General features: G+C 42.5%; 1 protein-coding gene and 1 pseudogene across 2 annotated transcripts in view; both read right to left on the reverse strand.

The window, feature by feature from the left end:
• LOC144580794 (uncharacterized) overlaps positions 1-613 on the reverse strand; it is a 34,668-nt gene extending 34,055 nt beyond the window's left edge. For both annotated transcript variants that reach the window (XM_078359890.1, XM_078359889.1), the window contains exon 1: positions 496-613. The gene's annotated coding sequence lies outside the window, so the exon portion shown is untranslated. The remainder of the gene's footprint in view (positions 1-495) is intronic.
• Positions 614-8,197: 7,584 nt separating this feature from the next.
• LOC100412369 (high mobility group nucleosome binding domain 1 pseudogene) lies at positions 8,198-8,615 on the reverse strand (annotated as a pseudogene).
• Between the last annotated feature and the right edge of the window lie 3,609 nt (positions 8,616-12,224).

Here is a 12,224-nt window from a genome sequence, read left to right on the forward strand (position 1 = left end):
GGCAACACCCTGCCCCTGTAACCAGATGATGTCTGAGTCCCTCCAAGACTCGGGCTCTAAGGATCTAAATTTATTAAGTACCTCCCACCCTCCTAAGATACGAAGTTAGGACAATCTTCCCACCTCTTCCTTCCTCAAACCCAGATCTCATAATCACCCTTGTTGGACGGACTCTTGCTGTAGCAATGAACCACAAGCGCTGTGGCCAGGCCCCACATGCCCAGTCCAGTCCTGCTGGGGACCTCGGTCCAGCTGTCCTGTCCTGGGAGTGTTTCTTTCGGGCCAGGAAGGCGTCCCCAAATGGTAGCTGCGGGGCATTTGGTATCGAAGCGTCCTCCATGGCGCCCCCCAGTGGCTGCCCCGCATCCAGAGAACAAGGCTGGCTATATTCCAGGGCGCCCCCTGGCGGCTGCCCTCAGCCACTGAGTCTCCCCGAGAGCCCCGGTAGTCACATTCTGGCCGAAAGCACCTCCATGGCCCCGGAGCACAGGGTACCTGAGTAGCTGGAGGAGTAGCCGTGGCGCCAGTGCTTTTCTCCTCAACACCAGGGACCCCAGCATTGTGACAGCTGCTTCAATAACCCCGTGGTGCCGGCCCCTCTGGGGCCAAGTCCAACATGGCTGCTGCGGCGCGTTCGAAGACGCCGCGAAAGGAGTGGAGTTACGCACTACCTCACGGGAGGGGTAGTCCACAGTCCTACGTCTTTCCCCAGCTGGTGAATAAATAAACTACGCTTCCCAGAAGGCTGTGGGATTGCGTTATAATGATAGCTAACTTATAGAAGCCCGGAGCATGTTGGGAAATAGAGTTCGGGTGAAGGGGCGTGGGGATTGGAGTTGAAGATTCGAATCCCAGGACTTCTTTCCTAGGTTAGTTGAAGTACAGGACACAATCTTTTTTTTTTTTTTTGGGACGGAGTCTCGCTCTGTCGCCCAGACTGGAGTGCAGTGGCGCGATATCAGCTCACTGAGCCTTCCTCTCCTGAGTTCAAGCAATTCCCCTACCTCAGCCTCTTGAGTAGCTGGGATTAAGGCGCCCACCAGCACATCCAGCTAATTTTCTCATTTTTAGTGGGGACGGGGTTTCATCTCGTTGACCAGGTTGGTCTCAAACTCCTGACCTCCAGAGATCTGCCCGCCTCGGCCACCCAAAGTGCTGGGATTACAGGCGTGAGCCACAGCGGCCGGCCCACAGTTTTTGACTGGTGTAAATTACACAAGAATCTTTAGCTGAGGTGTATTATGAAACTTATGCTTTAGTTTAGCCTGTTTCTTTTTTCAACCTGGATGGCCTTTCAAAACGATGTTTTGGGTAACAGCTACATCTGAGATAGGAATACATATTATTTTCCTTCACAGACTTCACTTTGGTTATAGAGTTGACTTCCAGTCTTGCTTATGTTATCATCGTTTTTATTTATTTATTTATTTATGAGATGGGGGTCTCACTCTGTCGCCCAAGCTGGAGTGCAGTGGCGCCATCTCTGCTCACTGCAACCTCTGCCTCCCTCCCCCATGCCCAGGTTCAAGAGATTCTCTCACCTCAGCTTCTGGAGTAGCTGGGATTTCAGGCTCACGCAAGCAGACTCAGCTACTTTTTGTATTTTTAGTAGAGACCATGTTGGCCATGCTGGTCTCGAACTCCAGACCTCAAGCTATCGACCTGCCTTGGCCTTCCAAAGTTCTGGAATTACAGGTGTGAGCCACCAAAACTGGCCCCACTTGTGTTATTTTCAAAGGGCTTTCACATTGGGTCATCTCATCTGATCCTCAAGGCAGCTGTGTGAGAAGCTGGGCAAGAACTGTTATTCCCCTCTACAGCAAAGGGAATTGAGGCTCAAAGGTGAAAAGACTTGCCATTAAATCACCTGGATTAATGCTCAGGCCTTCTGACTTTGAGCACATAGTTTCCATTAACACCTGTACTCCCATCCCCCGCCCTCCACCTGCCCCCTGCGCCTTTCCCAAACTGAACCCATAGGTAGTTAAAGAACCAACCCTAATGTCCATCGATGATAGACTGAAATGGGAAAATGTGGCACATATACACCATGGAATATTATGCAGCAATCAGAAATGATGAGTTCGTGTCGTTTGTAGGGACATGGATAAACCTGGAAACCATCATTCTCAGCAAACTGACACAAGAACAGAAAATCAAACACCACATATTCTCACTCATAGGTAGGTGTTGAACAATGAGATCACATGGACACAGGGAGGGGAGCATCACACACTGGGATCTGTTGGGGGGAAATAGGGGAGGGAGAGCGGGGTGGGGAGTTGGGGAGAGATAGCATGGGGAGAAATTCCAGATATAGGTTATGGGGAGGAAGGCAGCAAATCACACTGCCATGTGTGTACCTATGCAACAATCTTGCATGTTCTTCACATGTACACCAAAACCTAAAATGCAATAAAAAAGAAAAAACAACAACAACAAATTAACCAGGCACAGGGGTGTACACCTGTAGTTCTAGCTACTCAGGAGGCTGTGGCAGCAGGATCCCTTGAGCCTGGAGATTAAGGCTGCAGTGAGCTGTGATCACACTACTGGGTAACAAAATGAGACCCTGTTCCAAAAAAAAAAAAAACCTTAAATTATAAACAAACGACCCGCCTCACCGCCATTAAAATTAGCTAGGACTCAAAGTGAATTCCATATGGTCAATAACCAATTCAAGGAACTTTAGGGCCAGGGGCAGTGGCTTATGCCTGTAATCCCAGCACTTTGGGAGGCTGAGGTAGGCAGATCATTCAAGGTCACGAGTTCGAGACCAGCCTGGCTGACATGGTGAAACCCTGTCAACTAAAAATACAAACAAATTCGCCAGGGTGGTGGTGCATGCTTGTAGTCCCAGGTACTCCGGAGGCTGAGGCAGGAGAATCACTTGAACTTGAGAGGCAGAGGTTGCAGTGAGCCAAGATCATGCCATTGCACCCGCCTGGATGACAGAGCGAGATTCTGTCTCAAAACAAACAAAAAAACAAAAAGCTCTTAGGTCACATTTGGAAAGATTTTCAACTCAGGAGGGCTTCCTTTTGGTCTGCTTGGAAAGCAAGAATTTATATTAGGTTCCAGTTACCCCACCTTGGCCCTAAGCTTCTAGCTGTTCAGATTCATTTAGTTTGTAAGAAGGTGACTGAGGGATATCTGAATGGGGTTTAGGAGGCAGAAAGTGAAGAATCAATGCAGTTGCTGTGGTCAGCTACCTCTGGCATGGAGCTGAAGGCCATTCTGTGCACACATCCTATAGGTTTCTGAGAAAAAACTTTTCCAGGAAAACAAAACAACAACACACATACATTTTTAAGCAAATAAGTAAATAGGTAGCAGCTGGGCTTTTCACTGTTGGAGAAAGAAGTTATAAATAAGAAAAGAAAGCTAAAATGAACCTTGTAGTATTGAACTAGAATCAGGTGTACCAGCATAAAGTCATCATTTTAATTTTATTTTTATTTAATTGATTAATTTACTTTTTGAGATGGAGTCTTGCTCTGTCACCAAGGCTGGAGTGAAGTGGTGTGAGCTTGGTCACTGCAACCTCCACCTCCCAGGTTCAAGTGATTCTCCTGCCTCGACCTCCCAAGTAGCTGGAATTACAGGCATGCACCACCTCCCAGCTAACTTTTGTATTTTTGGTAGTGACAGGGTTTCGCCATGTTGGCCAGGATTGTCACGAACCAGCCTTGTTGGTCTCAATTGATTATTGACCATATGGTTTTGCTATATTGGCCAGGCTGGTCACAAACTCCTGACCTCAAGTGATCTGCCCATCTTTGTCCCCCAAAGTGCTAGGATTACAGGTGAGAGCCATCACACCCAGCCATAAAATTTATGGTTTTAAAAAATATAGAGAGACAGATCAATACAGAAATATAATTTTTTTTTAAGGACGGGGTTTCACCATGTTGGTCAGGGTGGTCTTGAATGCCGGACCTCAGGTGATCTGCCCGCCTTGGCCTCCAAAGTGCTTGGATTACAGGCATGAGTCATCATGCCCGGCCAGAAATATAGATATTTTTAAGTATGTATGGGTTGATATATTAAATATATTACCTAGTTCTAACCTCTGATAGGGCCTAGAAGCAATGACACCCTACAAATTGAACACACCTAACACCCAGATCTAAACAGCCTTCTCCAATAAATCAGAAACGAGTTACCCTTGGTGAATGGTTGTTTTTAGGACTGGGCAGAGAAAATACAAAATGAGTCAACAACATCTTATGTGCCAGGAAGATGGGAAAGGCTCAAAACCCGATGCAGGCCTGTGAAAAAAACACAGGAGACAGTGTGAAGGAGTTCATAATGACCTAAGTGGGAACAATTTAACTGAAGAGTAATGACAGTGTGGGGTTTTGACTCACAGAGTAAAACAAATATGATATAAATAATCAAATAAATAAATGGATAAATAGGGGAGGAATGAGGGAAGAGGCAGCTCTTTCTTACAGTGGAAGTTCAATCAATAAATGTAGAAGAAAGAGAAATAGAGAATTATCACTAGGTCAACACTGCAGTAATAAAAATTTCCGGCTGGTCACAGTGACTCATATAGTGACTCACGCCAGTAATCCTAGCACCTTGGGATGCCAAGGCAGGAGGAGGAGGAGGAGGATTACTCAAGCCCAGGAGTTGGAGACCAGCCTGAGAGACAAAGTGAGACCCTGTCTATACAAAAATATAAAATAAAACAATTAGTTGGGCAGGGTGGTGCTCACCTGTTGTCCCAGCTACTTGGGAGGCTGAGGCAGAAGGATTGTTTGAGCCTGTGAGGTCAAGGCTGCAGTGAGCCATGATCACACCACCGCACTTCAGCTTGAGTGACAGAGCAAGACCCTGTCTCTAAAAAAATAATAAAAATAAACATTTTAGGCAAAATCCATGGATGATGCTAAAATTAGTGGAAGACAAGGAGGAGAAACAGAATTCATATAGTCTCAAAAGTACTTCCTTCAAGATACTACAATAACTTTACAGTGGGGAAACCTGGCAGACACCGATTTAACTACATGATCAAGGTAAACATCACCCATAATAAGACATATATAGAACAGACAAAATGAATCCCTTGATATGAGGCACTGGGAAGGACACAACATCATTTCTGTGCATTCTTGTCAAGCATCTATAACCTCATTTCAATCATGAGAAAATATCAAACACATATTGAGGGACATTCTGCAAATAATTATTGTGGTATTTGTATTCGCTTTCTATTGCTGCATAACAAATCACCATAAACTTAGTAGCTTAAAACAATTGCTATCTAATATCTCACAGTTTTTATGGGTCTGGAGTCTAGCATATTTTAATTATGCTTTACTCTGGGTCTGAAATCAAGGTGCTGGCCAGCTGCATTCACATCCAGAGGCTCCATTACAGAAAGGTAGTTTTCCAAGCTGCCTTACATTGTTGGTCAAAATAATTTCCTAGCAGCTGTAGGACTGAGACTGAATTGCTAGCTAGCAGCAGCTGAGACCCTCTCTCAGATCCTGGAAGCTACTCTCAGGTCTTTGCCGTGTAACCTCTTCCTTAGATTCTGTTGAATTTTTTTTCTTTTTTGTATTTCTTTTTCTTCCTTAGATTCTCTCATACCTGCAAGGAAGCTCTCTGACTTTAGGAAGGGCCTAGTTATTTTAAAGGGTTCACCTGATTAGGCCAGGCCCACCCAGATAATCTCTCCTTTGATAAATCAAAGTCAACTGATAAGTAATGTCATCACAGGAGTGATATCTCATTAAATTCACAGGTTCTGCCTGTACTTGGAGTGTATACAAAGTGTGTACATTCAGCAGTGGAAACCTTAGGGATCATCTTAGAATTCTGCCTATCACAGTGCTCTTCAAAATGTCAAGATCATGAAAGATAAGGAAAGCCGGAGGGGCTGGTACAGACTGGGGATTAAGGAGAAATAAATACTAAATGCACTGTGTAATTACGGATAAAACCAGGGAACAGAAAATGAACATTAGTGAGAAAACTGGTGGATTTCAAGTAAGTTCTAAGGTTTAGTGAATATTGTACAAATGTTAACTTCCTGTTCTTGATCACTGTATTATGGTTATATAAGATGTTCACATTGGGGAAGTGCAGTGGGGGATATAAGAGAACTCTGTGTACACTTTTGTAACTTTTAAGTATAAAATTAAATTTTGTATTTTTAGTAGAGAGGGGGTTTCACCATGTTGGCCAGGATGGTCTCGATCCCTTGACCTTATGATCCACCCACCTTGGCCTCCCAAAGTGCTGGGACTACAGACTTGAGCCACCACACCCAGCTCTGTACACAATTCTTAACATACGTAACAAAAATCTAAAAAGCCATGTATTGTAATTCTTTTTTAGTTAATCCAGTGACTTTCCAGCTTAAAATTTGGAAGCAAATTTTCCTTAAGAGGTTATTAAGTCCCCGTATCTTCTTCACACGTTGATAAGCTGTTACCTACGTCCCAACAATTCACAACTAATTAACTCCAGATGGATTAAACACTTAAACATAAGACCTAACACGATAAAAACCCTAGAAGAAAATCTAGGCAAAACCATTCAGGACATAGAAGTAGGCAAGGACTTCATGACCAAAACACCAAAAGCATTGGCAACAAAAGCCAAAATAGACAAATGGGACCTAATCAAACTCCACGGCTTCTGCGCGGCAAAAGAAACAGTCACTAGAGTGAATTGGCAACCAACAGAATGGGAAAACATTTTTGCAGTTTACCCATCTGACAAAGGGCTGATATCCAGAATTTACAAAGAACTAAAAAAAATTTACCAGGAAAAAACAAACAAGCCCATTCAAAAGTGGGCAAAGGATATGAACAGACACTTTACAAAAGAAGACATACATGAGGCCAGCAAATATATGAAAAAAATGCTCATCATCACTGGTCGTTAGAGAAATGCAAATTAAAATTAAATTGAGATACCATCTCACGCCAGTTAGAATGGCGATCATTAAAAAATCTGGAGACAACAGATGCTGGAGAGGATGTGGAGAAATAGGAACACTTTTACACTGCTGGTGGGAGTGTAAATTAGTTCAACCATTGTGGAATACAGTGTGGTGATTCCTCAAGGACCTAGAAATAGAAATTCCATTTGGCCCAGCAATCTCATTACTGGGTATATATCCAAAGGACTGTAAGTCGTTCTACTATAAGGACACATGCACACGAATGTTCATTGCAACACTGTTTACAATAGCAAAGACCTGGAATCAACCCAAATGCCCATCGATGATAGACTGAACAGGGAAAATATGGCACATATACAACATGGAATATTATGCAGCGATCAAAAATGATGAGTTTGTGTCCTTTGTAGGAACATGGATGAACCTGGAGAACATTATTCTCAGCAAACTGACACAAGAACTGAAAATGAAATACCTCATGTTCTCGCGCATAGGCAGGTGTTGAACAATGAGAACACATGGACTCAGGGAGGGTAGCACTACACACTGGGATCTGTTGGGGGGAATAGGGGAAGGACAGCGTGGGGTGGGGATTTGGGGAGAGATAGCATGGGGAGAAATGCCAGATATAGGTGAAGTGGAGGAAAGCAGCAAATCACACTGCCACGTGTGTACCTATGCAACTATCTTGCATGTTCTTCACATGTACTCCAAAACCTAAAATGCAATAAAAATTGAAAAAAAAAAACCAATTCACAACTGAATAGCATGGACACTTCATATTCAAAATTTTAATCGTTCACAGCACAGTAACAAAGTTATTAGGAAAACAGGACTACCACACCAAAGATGTTACAGAGTGCACACAATTCTGACAGGGAGAGCCCCGATCAGAGTGGTTTTCCTTAGGAACCAATTCTACTAAAAAACATGGAAATAGAAGTAATTTAAAATGTTTAAGAGATTAAATGCAGGACTGACTCCATATTGCCATTTAATATGCTTTGTATTATAGGATATAAAATCTAACCCCCCATCTGTGGAATGTTAAGCTGATACCTGAGACAGTGAAAGCCTCTCAGAATTCAATATTCCACACTATTTTCTGATTGTACCAAAAAATAACCAGAAAATGATTTCACCTCTTAGAAAAAAGCATTTACACTTAAAAAATGGGATGAGGTGGGATTCTCTCCTTCTTAAAACTATCTCTAGAGCTACCGAAAAACTTGCATTTACAAAACAGAGACCACTGCTAAGACATGATACATGGTATTAATCAGATTTGGCTTCTTTCTCTCCTGCTTCATCAGAAACTGGACTCTTCTCATTTATTGTTTCCCCGTTTTCTGCAAGTAAATCTTCTTTAGTTTCTTGGTTAGCCACTTCACGCTGTTTTCCATTTGCTCCCCTTTCCCGTTTGGTTTGCACTGTTTTGTCTGAAGCTTTACCATTCAGGGCTGCCTTTTTCGGCTTCGCTTCCACTTTTGCAGGCGGTTTCGCTGATAAGGGCGCGAATCTTCTCTTGGGCTCCACCTTGGCTGACCCTTCGGCGGAGCTGACCTTCCTTTTGGGCATCCTGGCGGCAGAAAGGAGCGTGCCAGGTGCCTTTGCGAAGCTGGGCTGCCTGGCCACTGCCACTCCTCCTGCGGCCTGAGCTCAATGATACATTTCTCAAAAAATACTTTTTATTGTCACAACCTGGGTTCCTGCTCACTACTGACATCTAGCGGATAGAGGCCATAAATGCTGCTAAACTTTCTGCAATGCACCCACCAAGCTTTTATTTCATCACAGCAAAGCATTATCTGGCTCAAAATTTCAATAGTGCTAAGGTTGTAAAATCTAAACCAGAATCTGATTTTTTTTAAAGATCTCGATTCTAATTTCTAAGACAGTAAATATAAATACAGATTCTTTGGGATTCTCAGTAATTTAGGACTTAAAAGAGTCTTGAGGGTGAATGAAAACACAAATAATTTGCTTTAATATTTTAGTAGACACAACACAGCTTACGACGTCTATAGCTGTGAACTAATGCTGAGCCTGATATTATAAACAGGAATTACCTGGAATAACAAGAAAGGTTTTAAAAGAGCTCACCTTTTCTTCATGTGATAATATATCACTAAGGCCACACTATAGAAAGAAAAAAAACCCAAAACAATAGATTTTATTATTTGTTGGGCCTAAAGACTTTTTTTAAAAGGGGGAGGAAGAAATTATCCCAGTGGCCCTGAAGTTTAAATCTTCTACTTCAGAACAGTACAATTAAGGCATTATATTCTTGTTTTAGTTTTTTAACAAAAATAGGAGGACCAAAACGCTAGGCAATATACTCTTAGAAGACACGTTTCTGTTGATGATTATAACATATAAATAATAACCGATTTCCCTTTAGATGCTCTTCTACCCACAAAACCTTTCATCCCATGCAACTGTACCACTATATACATATGCTTAAATTTAAGCCATACAGTGGGTTTTTTGAGGTTGTTACGCCCTGCACTTTAGTTTATTTAACTCTCTCCTGCCCATCCACGTTTTATTATTTTTTAAAAATTAATAATCAAAGTGTTTTATACCAAATTAAATCCTTTAAAATCACTTTTGTATAATTAGAAACATGTTAGTAAACCTAAGTACCCATAAAACCAATGATAGCTCTGTGAAAATACGCAGCGCTAAGAACAATGCAGCACTACCACTACACGGTATATTATTAATGGCAGGTACTCTCAATTAGTTCAAATAAAATATTTATGAACTGATAAAACTTCAGATATACATTATTATATTTTTATGTTATCCTCAGACACTATGTATCAGAAAACAAGAAGTTATCTTACATAAGTTATGTTCTTCCATCTGCCCACAGCATCTAAAATGAGGCTCAAATAATTGAGGGAAGGCAAATCTAAATTTTAACAGTAGGTCTACATAATATTTGCACTTTTTTTTTGGAGACAAAGTTTCACTCTTGTTACCCAGGCTGAAGTGCAATGGCACAATCTTGGCTCACCGCAGCCTCTGCCTCCTGGATTCAGACAATTCTCCTGCCTCAGCTTCCTTAGTAGCTGGGATTACAGGCATGTGCCACCATGCCCAGGTAACTTTTTGTATTTTTAGTAGAGACAGTGTTTCACTATGTTGACCAGAATGGTCTCGATCTCTTGACCTTGTGATCCAACCGCCTTGGCCTCCCAAAGTGCTGGGATTACAGGCATGAGCCACCGTGCCAGGCCCGTATTTGCACTTTTTAAAAAGCCTGTAACATTAGCATCTAGGATGGCTATGTCTATATTGCTTCAAGAAGCTTTCCTCTCTAAAATAATTTTAAAGTTACAGAATTTGAAGTTACCTGATGAAAAGGACCAATGCTCTAAATGAAATGTAATCCAACACCATTTTACAGATTAAAAAAACAAAGCTGAAAACTGACTTGCACAAGATCCCACCAAATGGGAGGAGCTCGTCATCCTAAACTCAAAACAGGCAGCGGCTATCAAACTTTGTGACACATTGGAATCACCTGAGGAGCTTTAAACACTGCCTTTCTTTTAACATGAGACATTTTGATTTAATTAGCATTGTTTATAACTTTGGCCATCAGGGTTGTTAAAATTTTCTAAGTCATTCCACTGTACAGCAAGGTTTGGGAATGATTGAGTTGGGTTAAAGTCGGAACCTTCTGGGATGCTTTTCTCCATATAAGGATGCCTCACATTCATCCCTATTTTCCTAAAGGGCTCTGAGTGCCTAGTTGAAGGAAAGGTGGAGGTAGGAAGAAGCATGTGATTGCAGACATATATTTTAAGAAAACTTGCATAAGTAACCAAATGTGGTCCATGCATTCCATTGAGAACAATGTACTACTCACCTATAAAAATATTTTCCAAAACTTGTTCATAAAGCCACTTTCCCTATTAATTTGCACAATAAATCTTTATTTTACCCATAGTGAATATACCAAGTGGTCATTTCTCAAACTTGCTGACAGGAAATTAAAACTTGCTGTATTTCCAAAAGTAGAATTCTAAAACTTAGAGTGATGGAGAAAAAAACATAAAATGTTTTAATACTGGTTGAGCAAGATTAATATTTAAAACACTTTTGAATCACATACTAACACGTTACAATCTTCTGAATAGAAGCACAGGACTCTAGCTGAGGTACACTGATTTTTTTTTCTCAAGAATTTACAGACTTGGCTGAATACAGAAATTTAATTATTACTCAATAGGTCACAAAGTTTAGAAGTTTAAACAGAGTTTGAGTCACGTTTTTGGTGAAACACAATTTTATCTCAACCATTGTTAGAAGGGAGAGAAGAAAGTGACATTAATATGAGTGTAAACTTCCTTCTTTTAATTAAAATAGAAGTTACTAACAATTGGTTTGGCTAGAAAAGCTAGTGAATTAGAAATAAAGTTGTTGAGGGAGGACTCAAGATGACGCTGTGAGAACAACCCAGGATTGGAGCTCTCCTTGAATCCGCGGAGAGGTGAGTTGGAGCTGCATTTCCAGACTGATCTTTGTTGCCCACAGAACGGGGAAATTCCCAAGTATAAAGGAGACGTGGGATGCCTGGCAGTACCTCTGCCTGGTGAAGCCGGCAGCCTGGGTGGTGGCAGCAGGCCCTACCCAGCACTACCCACAGGGCGTGCTTGTCTGGGTGCCCTGTTGAACCGGCAACCTGAGACTTGAGAGGGCTGGACTTGAGACTGAACGGGACTTGGACAGTGGGCCAGCCCAGGGGATTGCAGGGACAGAGCGTTTGGGCTAGCCCAGTGGGACGAACAAAACCACAATTTCAAACGATCCCCGTGCAGTCAGTCTGAGACGCTCTGTGGAGGAGGGGCGTCCACCATAACCGAGGCAACCCGCCCCAACTGAGATACATGCCCACCGCTGACTCAGCCTGCCGTTGCCGAGGCAACCCGCTACAACAGAGAGACTCCGCCTCAGGGCGTGGCGGAGACCACAGCAGAACAGCAGAGCCTGCCCCAACAGGGCGAGCCTCACAACAGCAGGGTGGAGCCTCGGCAGGCAAACAGTGGCTAGTCTGCCTCCTAGCTGAGCAGAACACCTCAACGAACATCCAAAAATAAAGCCTGAACCCCCCAACACAGAGCATTTGAGAAGAAAAGGGTTTTTTAATGAGCTCTATTGCAGCAGATTCAAACATAGGAGCCTAACAGCCCTGATTGAACAACAGAGATCACAGCTCAGCAATTGAGCTCCTATAAAGTACAGACTGTCTCCTCAAGCAGCTCCCTAACCCCTCTATATCCAAAAGACT

The sequence above is a fragment of the Callithrix jacchus genome, chromosome 22 (genome assembly GCF_049354715.1).
Source record: "Callithrix jacchus isolate 240 chromosome 22, calJac240_pri, whole genome shotgun sequence".
NCBI classification, from domain to species: Eukaryota; Metazoa; Chordata; class Mammalia; order Primates; family Cebidae; genus Callithrix; species Callithrix jacchus.